The 15,658-nt window shown below is 39.8% G+C and overlaps 1 long non-coding RNA gene across 5 annotated transcripts in view; it reads right to left on the bottom strand.

The window, feature by feature from the left end:
- Positions 1-15,658, bottom strand: part of LOC129621889 (uncharacterized) — a 253,520-nt gene that overhangs the window by 41,015 nt on the left and 196,847 nt on the right. For 3 of the 5 annotated variants that reach the window (XR_008699801.1, XR_008699800.1, XR_008699792.1), the window contains 2 exons: positions 10,090-10,276; positions 2,462-3,500 (listed from right to left, as the gene is read on the bottom strand). This is a non-coding gene — a long non-coding RNA (uncharacterized LOC129621889). Of the gene's footprint in view, positions 1-2,461; positions 3,501-10,089; positions 10,277-15,658 lie in introns of those variants that run through there. The other 2 variants (XR_008699794.1, XR_008699793.1) reach the window with 1 other exon arrangement.

The following is a 15,658-nucleotide window of genomic DNA, read 5'->3' as shown; positions in this document are numbered from 1 at the left end:
TTTCTTCAGCTGCTATCTCTGAGTACCTTACTATCCCCGTTTCATGCCCTGTACCATACCCACACCTTTATATGCAGGTTGTCATTAAATTCTCTTCATCTAACATCTGGGAAGAAACATTTGAAATCTGTAGAGGAGTTACCATAGGAATTGCCCTTTTGAATCCCATCCCAGACCAAAAAAGGTCGAGTTTTGAGATTTAATTAATATTTAATAAGACCCCATTATACATTCTAGACACTCTGTTCTGCTGGCAAATACACACGTGGAGAAGACACAATGTCACCTTTATTTTACAGATATGGAAACTGAGACATGGCAATGGCATATGACTTACCCACAGTCACTTACTGATAAATGGTTTTACCAGAATTTGAACCTCAAGTCTCTTACTAAAAAGAGCAGAGAAGACTAAAGATTAGGGTTCCACTTGAAGAGGAAGATGTTGAAATGTAAAGGTTTTGATCAATAAATCTCTTGTGACATAAATGCCGACCCCTGCTTCCTTTTAAGCACATGTAAATAAGATACGGGTCACAGTCTATTTGCAGGGTTTCATTCCATTATGAACCCATGAATATATGGCTTATTTCCCAGGGCAATGCCACACAGGGACTCATATTCAGGATATCTTAAAGTTACCAAAATTACAAATACCAGTGTGAAAGTGTCTCTGCCTAGACAACAAGAGTTTTACAGAAAATGAAAAATCAATAGGGAGAGAACTCTCAGAAGTTCTTGACAGCCTAAAAAAGAGAACTAGATCAAAAAGAGGGCAAAGGTCATTGCTCAGCACAAAGTAAAATAATAACAATGATGATGGCAGCTAACATTTATTGAATGCTTATTATTTTCCAAGCATTGTCATAAGTGCTTTGTGTTTGCTACCTTGTTAAATTTCACAACCATTATATGAAGTATATATTATTAGTATCCCCATTTTGGATATAAGAAGCTGAGGCTCAGTGAGATTAATTAACTCATTTAATTAACACTTAGAATATTTCATTTGATCTGCATTTTCAGCCACATTTCATGAGAAGGAGTCTGTGTTTCATGCTGCCAAGACAATTGGATAGGGCTGGCAGTTCTAAAAGACATTTTCTGAAAGACCTGCCGGGCTGGAAATAATTGAAGCCAGACCCTACACCCTAGTTCTTTTTCTTAGCTCCATTTCATTTAGCTAGCTGGAGAACAATTATCTTAATCCCTGTCTTTTCTGCTCTAAAATGTCACATTAAAGAGTAACCATCCATCAGTTAGCCTTATGGCATTTAATTAGTAACTCGGTTTCATGCATGTGAAAGTCCTGAGAAAGTCTACTAACCGGGGGACAATTCTATGCTGAACCTGAAAGATGGTTGGGCTGTCTGTGCTAATGATCAAAGAATGAAGCCAGGTTAATAGGAGTTCATTCCCATTCTCCAATTCACATCTAAACTCAGCAGCTCTGTGATAACCTTCTGACTGCTGAAAGTGGAACTCAGAGGGCCTAGTTCAGCAGCTATGTAGCCATGATAATAAAACCCATGGTTGCTACTAAAAGTCTTCGGTCAAAAATGAAAGCCAACATGATACATAAGAAAGAACAAGGGCCTGGAAGACACAAGAACATGGGCTCCAGTCTGGACATGGCTATAAGCACTAGTTCATTTCCAGGTACTCTGAACCCATTCTATTCTCCATTTCCCTCTGACCTGCTCTGTGTCCTGGAGGCCGGCACTGGCAGATCCCTTGACTGCCAGCATCCAGTTGGGTTCAACCAATGGGAGGCCCCTGCAGGAAATATGATGGCAGAAGTGATAGGGATTGAGTATCTTTTCCTTCTTTTACATCACAGCTCTGATAATAGCTCCAAGACTCTACAACATTAGAGTTCCCACCAGATTATGCCTCCTCTATAATTCCACTTCTCACTGGGCTCTAAAAATACAGTTTCCTCACTTGCTCCCTCTAGAACTAAGGGGGGTTGTAATGGCTTCCTTAAGTGTTTCATCAACCCTTTTTTACTCCACTTACCCATACCTCTATGGGTAGGTTGTCATTAAATCCTCTTTATTTAGCCATCTGAAAATAACTGTTTCCTGCTAATATCCTAACTGACAGCCATGTAATCCCAATTCTTTACATTTCTTTAGTCTCTATTTGCTTAACTGCAAAAAATGAGATAGTAATATTTACTTTGCAGTATTCCTGTAGATAACGTGTATGTTCTCTGAGGTCATGTATGTTGAGTTCTTGACTTCCATTAGGCACTTGGTATAGGACAATGGAAGATCTAAAACTGCAAACTCTAACATGTAACTACATGACATGCTACATTTAAATTCTCAATAGCGCATTATGCTCATGATTATAGATTTCTTATTTTGTCTTCCTGCTTATTTTCTAGAACTTTGATCATGATCTACTCATCTGCATTAGATCAGCACAAATGAAAAAGAAATACAGGGAATTAAATTTAACTCAACAAAAATTTATTGACCATGTATCTTATGTCATGCATTATATTCAGCACAAGGGACACAATGATGGGAAATGAGCTGAGTCTTTTTCCTCAGAGTATTTAAAGTTTTTGAGAATAAACTGTAATTTTTAGCTTAGTTATTTTTTCTTTTAATGTAAAATTTATGTTTACACATAATGAGATTACATACACTAATCTTAAGTGGATATTTGCTGTTATAATAAAAGTACACACCTGTGTAACCCAAATCTCTATCATGATATCAGCCCCCAAAAGTTTTCTCATGTCTATTTCCAAGTAGTTCCTGTCCCCTTTTCCCCGCTGTTCTGATTTCTTTCATCACAGGTTCATCTTCCTTGTACATCTCACATAAAATATCATTATTCTCTGGTTGCTTCAAAATTTCCTCTTTATTCTTGGCTTTCAGCACTCTGATTACGCTATCCTTTTGTTTTTGCTATTTTGTTATTGCCCACACGTCCCCAAGGTTCTGCTCAGTTTTTTTTCAATCTTATTTGCTCTGTCTTCAGATTAGTCTTCTATTGAGTCATCCTTAAATTCACTGACTTCCCCTCTCATTTCTATTTTGCTGATAAGCCTATCTGGGGGATTTTAATTTTGGCTATTTTTTTTCAGCTCTAGAATTTCCATTTCATTCTATTTCTCTACTGAGATTTCATATGTTTCTGTGTATTATTAGCTTTAAAAAAAAAAAACTTCTCTGAGAATCAATAGCTGATTTAAAATCTGAGCTCATTCCAACATCTGAATCATCTCATGATTGATCTCAGTTGAATTCCTTTTCTTTTGAGACTGGTTCACCATATGCTGAGTAATCTTTCAACCCAAACACTATAAATACTATGTCATAGAGATTCTGCATCTTGTCATGCTCCTCAAAAGAGTATTGATGCTTTTGTCTTTAGAGGCAATTAACTTCGTTGCACCTGGTAGGGAAACTCTCCTTTGAGCAGCAGCTTAATTTCAGTTCAGTCTTTCAACATTAGCTGTGAAGACTTGAGACTTCTTCACCCTTGTATGGATCAAAAAGTAAGTCAGAGACTCAATCAGTATTTCAGTTTGTTTTTTTTTTAATATAATCTGGGGCTCCCTCTCTCTGGTTTTCTCCATCCCAGGAACTGCCCTTCTCTTGTTCACGGCTGCTGCTGCTAAGTCACTTCAGTCATGTCCGACTCTGTGTGACCCCATAGACAGCAGCCCACCAGGCTCCCCCAGCCCTGGGGTTCTCCAGGCAAGAACAGTGGAGTGGGTTGCCATTTCCTTCTCCAATGCATGAAAGCAAAAAGTGAAAGTGAAGTCGCTCAGTTGTGTCTGACTCTTTGAGACCCCATGGACTGCAGCCTACAACCCTCCTCTGCCCATGGGATTTTCCAGGCAAGAGTACTGGAGTGGGCTGCCATTGCCTTCTCCACCTTCTTCATGGCTAGTGTCTTCCAAATATATACTCTGTTCTTCAGACCATAAAAACTTTCAATTTCTATTGGAGTTTTGACCACCCTGTACTGTGGTAACACTGGTCTATCCTCAGGATTAAAACCATAAAGACAAGAAACTCAACTGACTCTATTCCACTCTTACAAATTTCAATCCTCCCACCAGAATATGCCTGTTTTTTAACTCTTGAATGCTTTCAGGTCATTGTTTTCTTGTATCTTCTCTAAAGCTTAGATTTTTACCTATAGGAGAGTTGGAATCAGAAGAAATCCTAGAGATAAAATGTAAATGTGAAAACCACGTGCACAACTGATATATGATATATGTTTTGCTGTGAAAAGGGAATGTGAAAGAAATAAAAGGAATACAAAGGAGGTTAATAGACATAACACAGATTAGAAGGTGCGAAAGGGCCTCCTATAAGAAGCATTAGTTAAGGAGAATTAGAAAGAGATGTAGGATTTAGCTAAGCCAACAAAAGCTTGGAGTCAGAAAGAATATTTCAAAATTTCAAAATAATAATAAAATATCTCTGTGTTGGTCTCAATGGTGTGGGAGATAGTACTAAATCTTTGTAACAGAAGATTCATAGCTTACTGAAATCTAAAGTTTGAGATTTAGAGTATAAATTCAACTACCTTGGGTTTAATAAGAGACTTATATCTATGAAATTTTCAAACCTCGTATTATTTAGGAAAAATTGCAAAACAACAGTATCTTTATATATAGCTCATTCTCAGAGAAATGCTAATTAAAAGACAGTTTGATAAGCAAATTAGGCTGACTTTTTGTGAGTTGTTAAAAATAGACTCATTCCTTTTTCTCACTTGTTGCATAAACATTTTAAAAAACAAAAAGTTTCTCTGATAATGAGTGATGTTGAGCATCTTTTCATGTGTTTGTTAGCCATCTGTATGTCTTCTTTGGAGAAATGTCTATTTAGTTCTTTGGCCCATTTTTTGATTGGGTCATTTATTTTTCTGGAGTTGAGCTGTAGGAGTTGCTTGTATATTCTCGAGATTAGTTGTTTGTCAGTTGCTTCATTTGCTATTATCTTCTCCCATTCTGAAGGCTGTCTTTTCACCTTGCTAATAGTTTCCTTTGATGTGCAGAAGCTTTTAAGGTTAATTAGGTCCCATTTGTTTATTTTTGCTTTTATTTCCAATATTCTGGGAGGTGGGTCATAGAGGATCCTGCTGTGATGTATGTCAGACAGTGTTTTGCCTATGTTCTCCTCTAGGAGTTTTATAGTTTCTGGTCTTACGTTGAGATCTTTAATCCATTTTGAGTTTATTTTTGTGTATGGTGTTAGAAAGTGTTCTAGTTGCATTCTTTTACAAGTGGTTGACCTGATTTCCCAGCACCACTTGTTAAAGAGATTGTCTTTAATCCATTGTATATTTTTGCCTCCTTTGTCAAAGATAAGGTGTCCATATGTGTGTGCAAACTAGTACAGCCACTATGGAGAACAGTGTGGAGATTCCTTAAAAAACTGGAAATAGACCTGCCTTATGATCCAGCAATCCCACTGCTGGGCATACACACTGAGGAAACCAGAAGGGAAAGAGACACGTGTACCCCAGTGTTCATTGCAGCACTGTTTATAATAGCCAGGACATGGAAGCAACCTAGATGTCCATCAGCAGATGAATGGATAAGAAAGCTATGGTACATATACACAATGGAGTATTACTCAGCCATTAAAAAGAATACATTTGAATCAGTTCTAATGAGGTGGATGAAACTGGAGCCTATTATACAGATGAAGTAAGCCAGAAAGAAAAACACCAATACAGTATACTAACGCATATATATGGAATTTAGAAAGATGGTAACAATAACCCTGTGTACGAGACAGCAAAAGAGACACTGGTGTATAGAACAGTCTTATGGACTCTGCGAGAGAGGGAGAGGGTGGGAAGATTTGGGAGAATGGCATTGAAACATGTAAAATATCATGTATGAAACGAGTTGCCAGTCCAGGTTTGATGCACGATACTGGATGCTTGGGGCTGGTGCACTGGGACAACCCAGAGGGATGGAATGGGGAGGGAGGAGGGAGGAGGGTTCAGGATGGGGAACACATGTATACCTGTGGCGGATTCATTTTGATATTTGGCAAAACTAATACAATTATGTAAAGTTTAAAAATAAAATAAAATTTAAAAAAAAACTAAAAAATAAAATAAAATAAAAAATAAAAAACAAAAAGTTATAAAAATCCAAGATCCTACCATCCACTTATTTGTATCTTTATAATTCATGTAGGGTAAACATAGACATCAAAGTTAATATTACAAAAGCTGTTGACACAATCGAAGATACTCAGGGTTAGGACAAGAAAACAGATGTCATTTTCTGACTAGACAAGAATGAAAGTGTCTCAGCTCTGTTGTGCTATCAGCAACAATAGTACAAAATCAGCCACAAGTGAATATTTATTACCTGTTGATTTATTACTGACTTAGTGCTTTCAGATTTTCTCTGTTCTGCATGACTTATTAATAACAAAATTTTAACAAACTAAATCTAATTCTAGCTGCAACAGGTTTGCCCAAGCATGGACTACATCAGTGTTCACTTCTTTTTCTCCTTCAAATATTGAGCCTCCCAAAAGCTCATCAGTCAAAACTGTTTTTACAATAGATGGCGAAGAATTTACTAAAAAAATTTCTATACAAACGCTGCTGCTACTGCTGCTAAGTCACTTCAGTCCTGTCTGACTCTATGCAACCCCATAGATGGCAGCCCACCAGGCTCCCCCGTCCCTGGGATTCTCCAGGCAAGAACACTGGAGTGGGTTGCCATTTCCTTCTCCAATGCAGGGAAGTGAAAAGTGAAAGTGAAGTCGCTCAGTTGTGCCTGACCCTCAGCAACCCCATGGACTGCAGCCCACCAGGCTCCTCCATCCATGGGATTTTCCAGGCAAGAGTCCTGGAGTGGGGTGCCATCGCCTTCTCTGATGCAAACACTGAGTGAGTGAGTGAGTGAAGTCGCTCAGTTGTGTCCGACTCTTTGCGACCCCATGGACTGTAGCCTACCAGGCTCCTCCATCCATGGGATTCTCCAGGCAAGAGTACTGGAGTGGGTTGCCATTTCCTTCTCCAGGGGATCTTCCCAACCCAGGGATCGAACCCGGGTCTCCTGCATTCCAGGCAGACGCTTTAACCGCTGAGCCACCACACTAATAGCTATCAACAATTAGTGCCCTGAAAAGAGAATAAGCAGCTCAACTATGACTCAAAGGGGAGTGAGGAGCATGATGTACTATTGTGTTGCTTAGTAGTAAACGTAGAAAAAAAAATGACCTTTGATCAATTATTACTGAAAAAACTTATACTTAAAAATGTCATCCTAAGCCATAGAAACTAACATCTACCAGAACAGAAGGAGTCAAGTGATTGTGCATACTTAAGTGGAATAAAATAACAGTGTCTTCTGGCAAACTTTATACTTTTTTCCTATTTGCCAGTACAAATGTATCATATGTTATGTCCAAGCTACAGGTCCAGTCAGATACTAAACATTGTGCAACAAGTGTCTGTATTTTTGTAGGAGAAATGGACAGGCTATCCATGAAAACATTCATTTTAAGAAAAGACAAAACTGGCAGGTAAGCTGAAGTAAAACTGAGGACAAAATGTTACCCTTCACTCAAATTTGTCTTATACAGAAGTCCCCACGGACGGATTCTTCCGATTCTAAAGAGAGCAAGCAATGATCAATATAATCTGAAAGCTCTATGTCTACTTGCAAAATGCTAAGAGATGAAGCGCCCAACATGCTGCCCGCACACTGGGACTCCAGAATGGAGCTCAGCCTTGTAGGAAGGACATGGTGTCACATCAGTAAAGCAGTTCAGTTCAGTTCAGTCACTCAGGCTTTGCAACCCCATGGACTGCAGCATGCGAGGCCTCCCTGTCCATCACCAACTCCTGGAATTTACTTAAACTCATGTTCATTGAGTCGGTGATGCCATCCAAGCATCTCATCCTCTTGTCGTCCCCTTCTCCTCTGGCCCTCAATCTTTCCCAGCATCAGGGTCTTTTCCAATGAGTCAGTTCTTCACATCAGGTGGCCAAAGTATTGGAGTTTCAGCTTCAGCACCAGTCTTTCCAATGAATATTCAGGACTGATTTCCTTTAGGATGGACTGGTTGGATCTCCTTGCTGTCCAAGGGACCCTCAAGAGTCTTCTCCAACACCACAGTTTAAAAGCATCAATTCTTCGGTGCTCAGCTTTCTTTATAGTCCAACTCTCACATCCATACATGACTACTGGAAAAACTGTAGCTTTGACTAGATGGACCTTTGTTGGCAAAGTAATGTCTCTGCTTTTTTTTTTAATATGAATTTATTTATTTTAATTGGAAGCTAATTGCTATTTTTTGCTAAGTCACTTCAGTCATGTCCGACTCTGTGTGACCTCATAGACGGCAGCCCACCAGGCTTCCCCGTCCCTGGGATTCTCCAGGCAAGAACACTGGAGTGGGTTGCCATTTCCTTCTCCAATGCATGAAAGTGAAAAGTGAAAGTGAAGTCGCTCAGTCCAATTACTTTACAATATTGTATTGGTTTTGCCATACACTGACATGAATCCGCCACAGGTGTACACGTGTTCCCCATCCTGAACCCCCCTCCCACTTCCCTCCCCATACCATCCCTCTGGGTCATCCCAGTGCACCAGCCCCAAGGACCCTGTATCATGCATGGAACCTGGACTGACGATTCGTTTCACATATGATAATTTACATGTTTCAATGCCATGCTCCCAAATCATCCCACCCTTGCCCTCTCCCACAGAGTCCAAAAGACTGTTCTATACATCTGTGTCTCTTTTGCTATCTTGCATACAAGGTTATCATTACCATCTTTCTAAATTCCATATATATGTGTTAATATACTGTATTGGTGTTTTTCTTTCTGGCTTACTTCACTCTGTATAATTGGCTCCAGTTTCATCCACCTCATTAGAACTGATTCAAATGTGTTCTTTTTAATGGCTGAGTAATACTCCATTGTGTATATGTACCACAGCTTTCCTATCCATTCATCTGCTGATGGATACCTAGTCTGCTTCCATGTCCTGGCTATTGTAAACAGTGCTGCAATGAACACTGGGGTACACGTGTCTCTTTCAATTGTGGTTTCCTCAGTGTTTATGCCCAGCGGTTGGACTGCTGGGTCATATGGCAGTTCTATTTCCAGTTTTTTAAGGTCTAGGTTGGTCATAGCTTTTCTTCCAAGGAGCAAGTGTCTTTTAATTTCATGGCTGCAATCACCATCTGCAGTGATTCTGGAGCCCAAAAAAATAAAGTCTGTCACTGTTTCCATTGTTTCCCCACGTATTTGCCATGATGTGATGGGACTGGATGCCATGATCTTGTTTTTTGAATGTTGAGCTTTAAGCCAACTTTTTAACTCTCCTCTTTCATCAGGAGGCTCTTTAGTTCCTCTTCACTTTCTGCCATAAGGGTGGTGACATCTGCATATATGAGGTTATTGATATTTCTCCCAGAAATCTTGATTCCAGCCTGTGCTTCATCCAGCCCAGCATTTCTCATGATGTACTCTGCATATAGTTTAAATAATATGGGTACAGAATACTTAATACAGTCAGCCTTCTGAACCCACAGATTTAACCAGCCACAAATCAAAAATATTAGAAAAAAATTCCAAAAATTTCCAGAAAAGCAAAACCTGAATTTGCTCTGCACAGGCAACTATTTGCATAGTGTTTACATTGTATTTATATTTATTTGCCTAGCATTTACATTGCATTAAGTATTATAAGTAATCTAGAAATGATTTATCAAGTATGTTGGAGGATATGCAAAGGTTATGAGCAAATACTATGCCATTTTATGTAAGGTTCTTGAGCATCTGTACATTTTGGTTATCTGTGGAGGTTCTGAAATCAACCCCTTGCAGATTCTAAGGGATGGCTGTATATTCTTCTCCCTCTTTACTGCTGAATGTATTCTTTGATCTAAGGCAATTCTGTCATTATATCAGGCGTTCTGTGTTCCTTCTGGAATGGTGCTTGAAGAGGGAGTGGGGTAATGAAAGCAAATGCAAATACAGAATATTACACCTTTGTAGAGGAAGGACTTCTGCCATCTCCAAGAAACATAAAAATCTAGAAATATGGGAAATATATCCACCTACCTCTCTCATCAGGTGTGTTAACTCCTGCATGCTTCTGAGCTGGGCACTGAACTGCACATGTACATATACAGCAGAAAACCCCAGAGAGGAGATGAGAGGTCTGCAGCATAATCTGCCAGAAGCATGGCCATGTTGGTTCTGCATGTGCTGGTGAGAGTCCACAAACTGCTGCTTGCCTCAGTAGCAGCTACAAAAAGACAAGGGTGAGGGCAAGATGATCTCAAGGTAGCACATAATATAAGGCTTTCTTTTTAAACAGTGCTTTAATTTACAAAATGACAGTTATTATTACACAGTTATGGGCTTCACTGGTGGCTCAGTGGTAAAGAATCTGCCTGCCAAAGCAGAGATGCAAGTTCGATCCCTGGGTGGGAAAGATCCCTGGAGGAGGAAATGGCAACCCACTGCAGTATTCTCACCTGGGAAATCCCATGAACAGAGGAGTCTGGCAGGCTACAATCTATGAGGCCAGAAAGAGTCAGTCAATGACTTAAGGACTAAACAGCACGGAGTTGATTCCCTGGGAGTGAATACAACACTTAACCCATGTTGCTGTCACTCTTGATGTGCTGGGGACCTGTTAAATCACCAGGTAAATGCCTCCCCAGTAAAATGAAAAGATCAACAATACGGCTTTGTGGCTTACACTCAGCTGTTGAGAATATTAAATATCACTAGGAAGTAAGTGAAAATAAAGATGTAATTTTTCGATTCAAATGAATCAGTCCTCTGAATCCTTTGATAGGCACTTTGAAAATTCATGGAACCCCTAGAGAGGAGGAGGAAGATGGAAACATGGAGTGGAGGAACACAGGGGGAGGGGTTTTGCTTCTTAAGACACACCCACAACAGCTCTATGATTCTTCATTAGCCAGTTGGATACCTGCTGGGTAAACAGAGGTGAACAGACACTGCTTCCTGTGCTCATGTAATTCCAGTTAAGTGTCTGTGCGTATCTGTGTGTGTCTGTGCATTTGCGTGTGTTGAGTACAGAATATACAGAGATTAGAAACAGATTAAGATTTCCCTGGTGGATCAGACAGTAAAGAATCTGCCTGCAATACAGGAGACTTGGGTTCGATCCCTGGGTCAGGAAGATCCCCTGGAGAAGCGAATGACAACCCACTCCAATACTCTTGTCTGGAGAATTCCATGGACACGGGAGTCTGGCAGGCTACAGTCCATGGGGTCGCAAAGAGTCAGACACAACAAAGTGACTAACACTTTCACTTTCACAAAACATATATATAAGTGTTATGTTGGACTTTGACATTCAGTAATTTCTTAGGACAAAGTATGCCACTAAGGAGCATCCCTTTGTTACTATATATGAAAGTGAAAGTGAAGTTGCTCAGCTGTGTCTGGCTCTTTGTGACCCTATGGACTGTAGCCCGCCAGGCTCCTCCATCCGTGGGATTCTCCAGGCAAGAATACTGGAGTGTCAGTATACAATATGTATCCTTCTCTTTCTGACTTACTTCACTATGTACAATAGGCTCTAGGTTCATCCACCTCATTAGAACTGACTCAAATGCATTTCTTTTTATAGCTGAGTAATATCCCATTGTGTGTATGTACCACAACTTCTCAGTTACTCACACTGAGGGAAGAGAGGATGAGATGTATGGAGAGAGTAACATGGAAACTTACATTACAATACAGAAAATAGTTAGCCAATGGGAATTTGTTGTATGTTTCAGGGAACTCAAACAGGGGCTCTGTATCAACCTAGAGGGGTGGGATGGAGAGGGAGATGGGAGGGAGTTTCAACAAGGAGGGGACATATGTATACCTATGGCTGTTGCGGTTTGACAGAAAACAACAAAATTCTGCAAAGCAAGTATCCTTCAACTAAAAAACAAATAAATTTTTTAAATAAAATAAATAATAAGTATTCTTATCAAAAAAAAAAAAAAAAGAATACTGGAGTGGGTTGCCATTTCCTTCTCCAGGGGATTACAATATATGTTGTTATATAAATAATGCTGGTAGTTAGGTACTCCTTCAATTAGCTTAGCAGAAAACTTGATAAAGCGTTTCCTCAAATGAATTTTTATTTCTTTTACCTTTAAATCCTTTGTGAAACTTATAGTACAATAAGAGGAGTTTAAAGAAAAATAAAACATTAAAATACATTTCTTCCAAGAACCAAAAAGAGAGCAGAAAGGCTGGGAATGTTCAGAGAATGAGATACTAATGTTAAATTAGTGTATTTCAAAGGTATTTTTAAATTGTTAAAACATACATATTCATATTCACCCATAAAAAGAGAAACAGGATTCAAAGATGAACCTGAAATACATTTGTATTAGCTGCCATTTGAAGAATACCAAGCCTTCCTCCCTTGGTGTGAGTAACTGAGAGAGGAGTTGACACAGAATACAGAATATGAATCAGAAATCTCTATCCTGAATGCTAAACAGTTCATCTAAACAATCAGTAATTTATGGCAGTTGCACAAAACACTGATTTTATATTTGGTGCTTGAAACCTTGACATTGATAATGATTACCATAATTAGAAAGTAATAGATTAATTATATTGTAATGGCTAGTATAAAATTAAGTTATAAAAGACTTCAATAAATCAAAGAGAAATGAGCAAAGTCTAAAAAGTATTGTGAAATAATGTTTTCATTAAGTTACCTGAGGATTCAGCCTGCCAATAAGAAATTACTACAGGACTATTATAGGAGGTCATTCCTATGCTGAGGAGACAGTAGGAAGTGTCTGTGACATACAACCTTCCAAGAACTGTAGTTTATTCTCAGGAACAGGATCGTGTATTGAAGAGTATTGCCTGACACCATACTAGTCGCTTCTGACAAGACCCAGAGCTAAACAGCTAAGAGGTTCACAGGTATTCAAAACTACCAAAGCGCTGCCAGATTTATTTTTGTAATTGAAAGTCTACTATATGACAAGCACAATGTTAATTCTGGGGCTCGATGATTGAGCAATTAGACACTATCCCATATTTCTTGGACATAAGGTATTGGACAAGAAATCACTATAAATTGTGATGTGTTGGTTATGATGCAGAAAGTCCAATTCACCGTGAAAACACAAAGAAGAGGCAGTTAATCCAATGTAGAGTGTTCAGGAGGTGGAAGGGACAGGTGAGAACTGAAGGGAAGGCTGTGGAAGCAGAGAGAGTGTCCCCCAGGGAGAGGGAATGTGCTTGTAAGCATATATAGGATTCGAGAGGACATGAGGATTTCAAAAACATGAAAGAAGTCAGGTGTTGCTGGAAGGGAGCAGTGGGGAGAGGCAGATGACTAGGGTGAGACTGGAAAAGCACACAGGGGCACATGCAGTTTACCTCCTAAGCCACCACTGCGTTGCGTTGTGTCCCCTCCCCCCAAAAGAGACTTGTTGACATTCTAACCAACAATACCTGTGAACAGGACCTCATTTGAAAATGGGATCTTGCAGTTGTAATCTATTTAAGACAAGGTGGCGCTAGTGGTAAAGAACCCACCCACCAATGTAGGAGACATAAGAGACTCAGCTTCAGTTCCTAGGTTGGTAAGATCCTTTGGAGGAGGGCACGGCAACCCACTCCAGTATTCCTGCCTGGCGAGTCCCCTGGACAGAGGAGCCTGGCCGGCTACAGTCCGTAGCATCACAAAGAGTCAGACGTGACTGAAGCCACTTAGCATGCACCCATGCATAATGGGGCTTCCTTCATAGCTCAGTCGGTAAGGAATCTGCCTGCAGGGCAGAAGACCCAGGTTCAATCCCTGGGTCGGGAATATCCCCTGGAGAAGGAAATGGCAACCCACTCCAGTATTCTTGTCAGGAGAATCCCATGGACAGAGGAACTGGGCAGGGTACAGTCCATAGGGTCACAAGAGTCAGACACGACTTAGTGACTAAAGCATCAACCATGCATAATGAATTGGGAAGGTCCTAATCTGATGTGATTGATTTTCTTACAAAGAGAGAAGAGGGACTTTCATGGCAGTCTAACGGTTATGACTTCACCTTCCCGGGCTTCTCTGGTGGCTCAGTGGTAAAGAATCCACCTGCCAACACAGGAGACAGGAAGATCCCTGATCCAGGAAAATCCCAGGTGCCACAGAGCAGACTAAGCCCACGAACCACAACTACGGAAGCTCACACACCCTAGAGCCTATACTCTGCAACAAGAGAGCAGCCCCTACTCACCTCAATTAGAAAAAAGCCCACACAGCAACAAAGACCCAGCATAGCCAAAAATAAATAAATAAATTTAGTTTAAAAGAAAAAAGACTTCGCCTTCCAATGCAGATGTGGGTTCAACCCCTGGTCGGTGAGTTAAGATCCCACATACCTTGAGGCCAAAAAATCAAAATATAAAGCAGAAGCAGTGTTGTAACAAATTCAATAATGACTTTTAAAACATCAAAAATATCTTAAAAAAAAAAAAAAGAAGAAGAAGAGGAGGAGAAAGCAATGCAAAGACAGAGTACAGAGAGGGCTGTCATGCTGCCACAAACCAAGCAAAGCCTGGGGCTATCAGAGTCTAGCAGAAGCAAGGAAGGACCCTCCCCTAGAGACGTTGGATAAAGCATTGGCCTAGCTTCCTTGACAACTTGACTTTAGATCTTTAGTGTCTGGAACCTTATGAGAATACTTTTACTTTGTTTTAAGCCACCCAAGCTTGTGGGAATTTGCTATGGCATCACTAAAAAACTAATACCTTAGGAGTTTTGCCACTATTCCTCAGGCCAAGAAAATGCCCACTGGTGAGATCTGATTAGGGGAGCGACATTACCAGTTTTCAGCTTAAAAGGACGAATGGCTACACTGGAATACAGACTGGCAGGAGAGGAAGACTAGCTGATAAGAAGCTGGAGGGGATAGCAGAAAAACTGGAAGTTTTGCAGCCAGGATTCAGACTCAAGCTATACCCCGTTAGAGCTCTTCCAGCAAAACAACGCTGTGGCTTCCACTTCTGAGAAGCAATACTGTGGCTCACAGGAAGATGCTCCAAAGCAGAAGGCAAAATCTCTAGAACCTTCCACAATGCTAATTCACAGACTGAATTTATACATGCTGTTTTCTCATGCTACTCCTTTTGGGGAAAAACAAGTATCTCCTATTAATGTTCCTATTAATGCAGAGTAGCAATAAAAGGAGCTGTGAAAATAAATTCCAGCTTCCAATTTGGTGTGACAATATTGTCACATAAAAATTTTTCAGTCCCAAGAAGGGAATTAAAAAGACGTTGAATGGCCAAACATGACAAATGCCCACAATTTCCAATAAATGAAATTATCAAATCACTAGCTTTTAAATCACAAATATGAGGTTCATATTTACTTTCTTCCTTCTCTTATATCCATATACAATTAATCTTCAAATTATGTTGATTATACAAAATATCTAAGATTTTTCTGTCTCCTCTGTCTCTCTTTTTTAAGATATCTGGGTATTACTCTTTGCTGCATAACTTATGAAACTGGATATCTTGCAATTCTCACAGTCTGTGAGCTAACTAATTCCCTTTAACTAATATCCTCTTAAACCAGTCTGAGAAGGTTCTGTTCTTTACAACCAGGAATCATGACCCTCACACCAAGATA

This window comes from Bubalus kerabau, chromosome 10, assembly GCF_029407905.1.
Source record: "Bubalus kerabau isolate K-KA32 ecotype Philippines breed swamp buffalo chromosome 10, PCC_UOA_SB_1v2, whole genome shotgun sequence".
In the NCBI taxonomy this organism is placed as follows: domain Eukaryota; kingdom Metazoa; phylum Chordata; class Mammalia; order Artiodactyla; family Bovidae; genus Bubalus; species Bubalus kerabau.
Note: the sequence above shows the minus strand (reverse complement) of the source record. Positions and strands in the feature narration are given on the sequence as shown.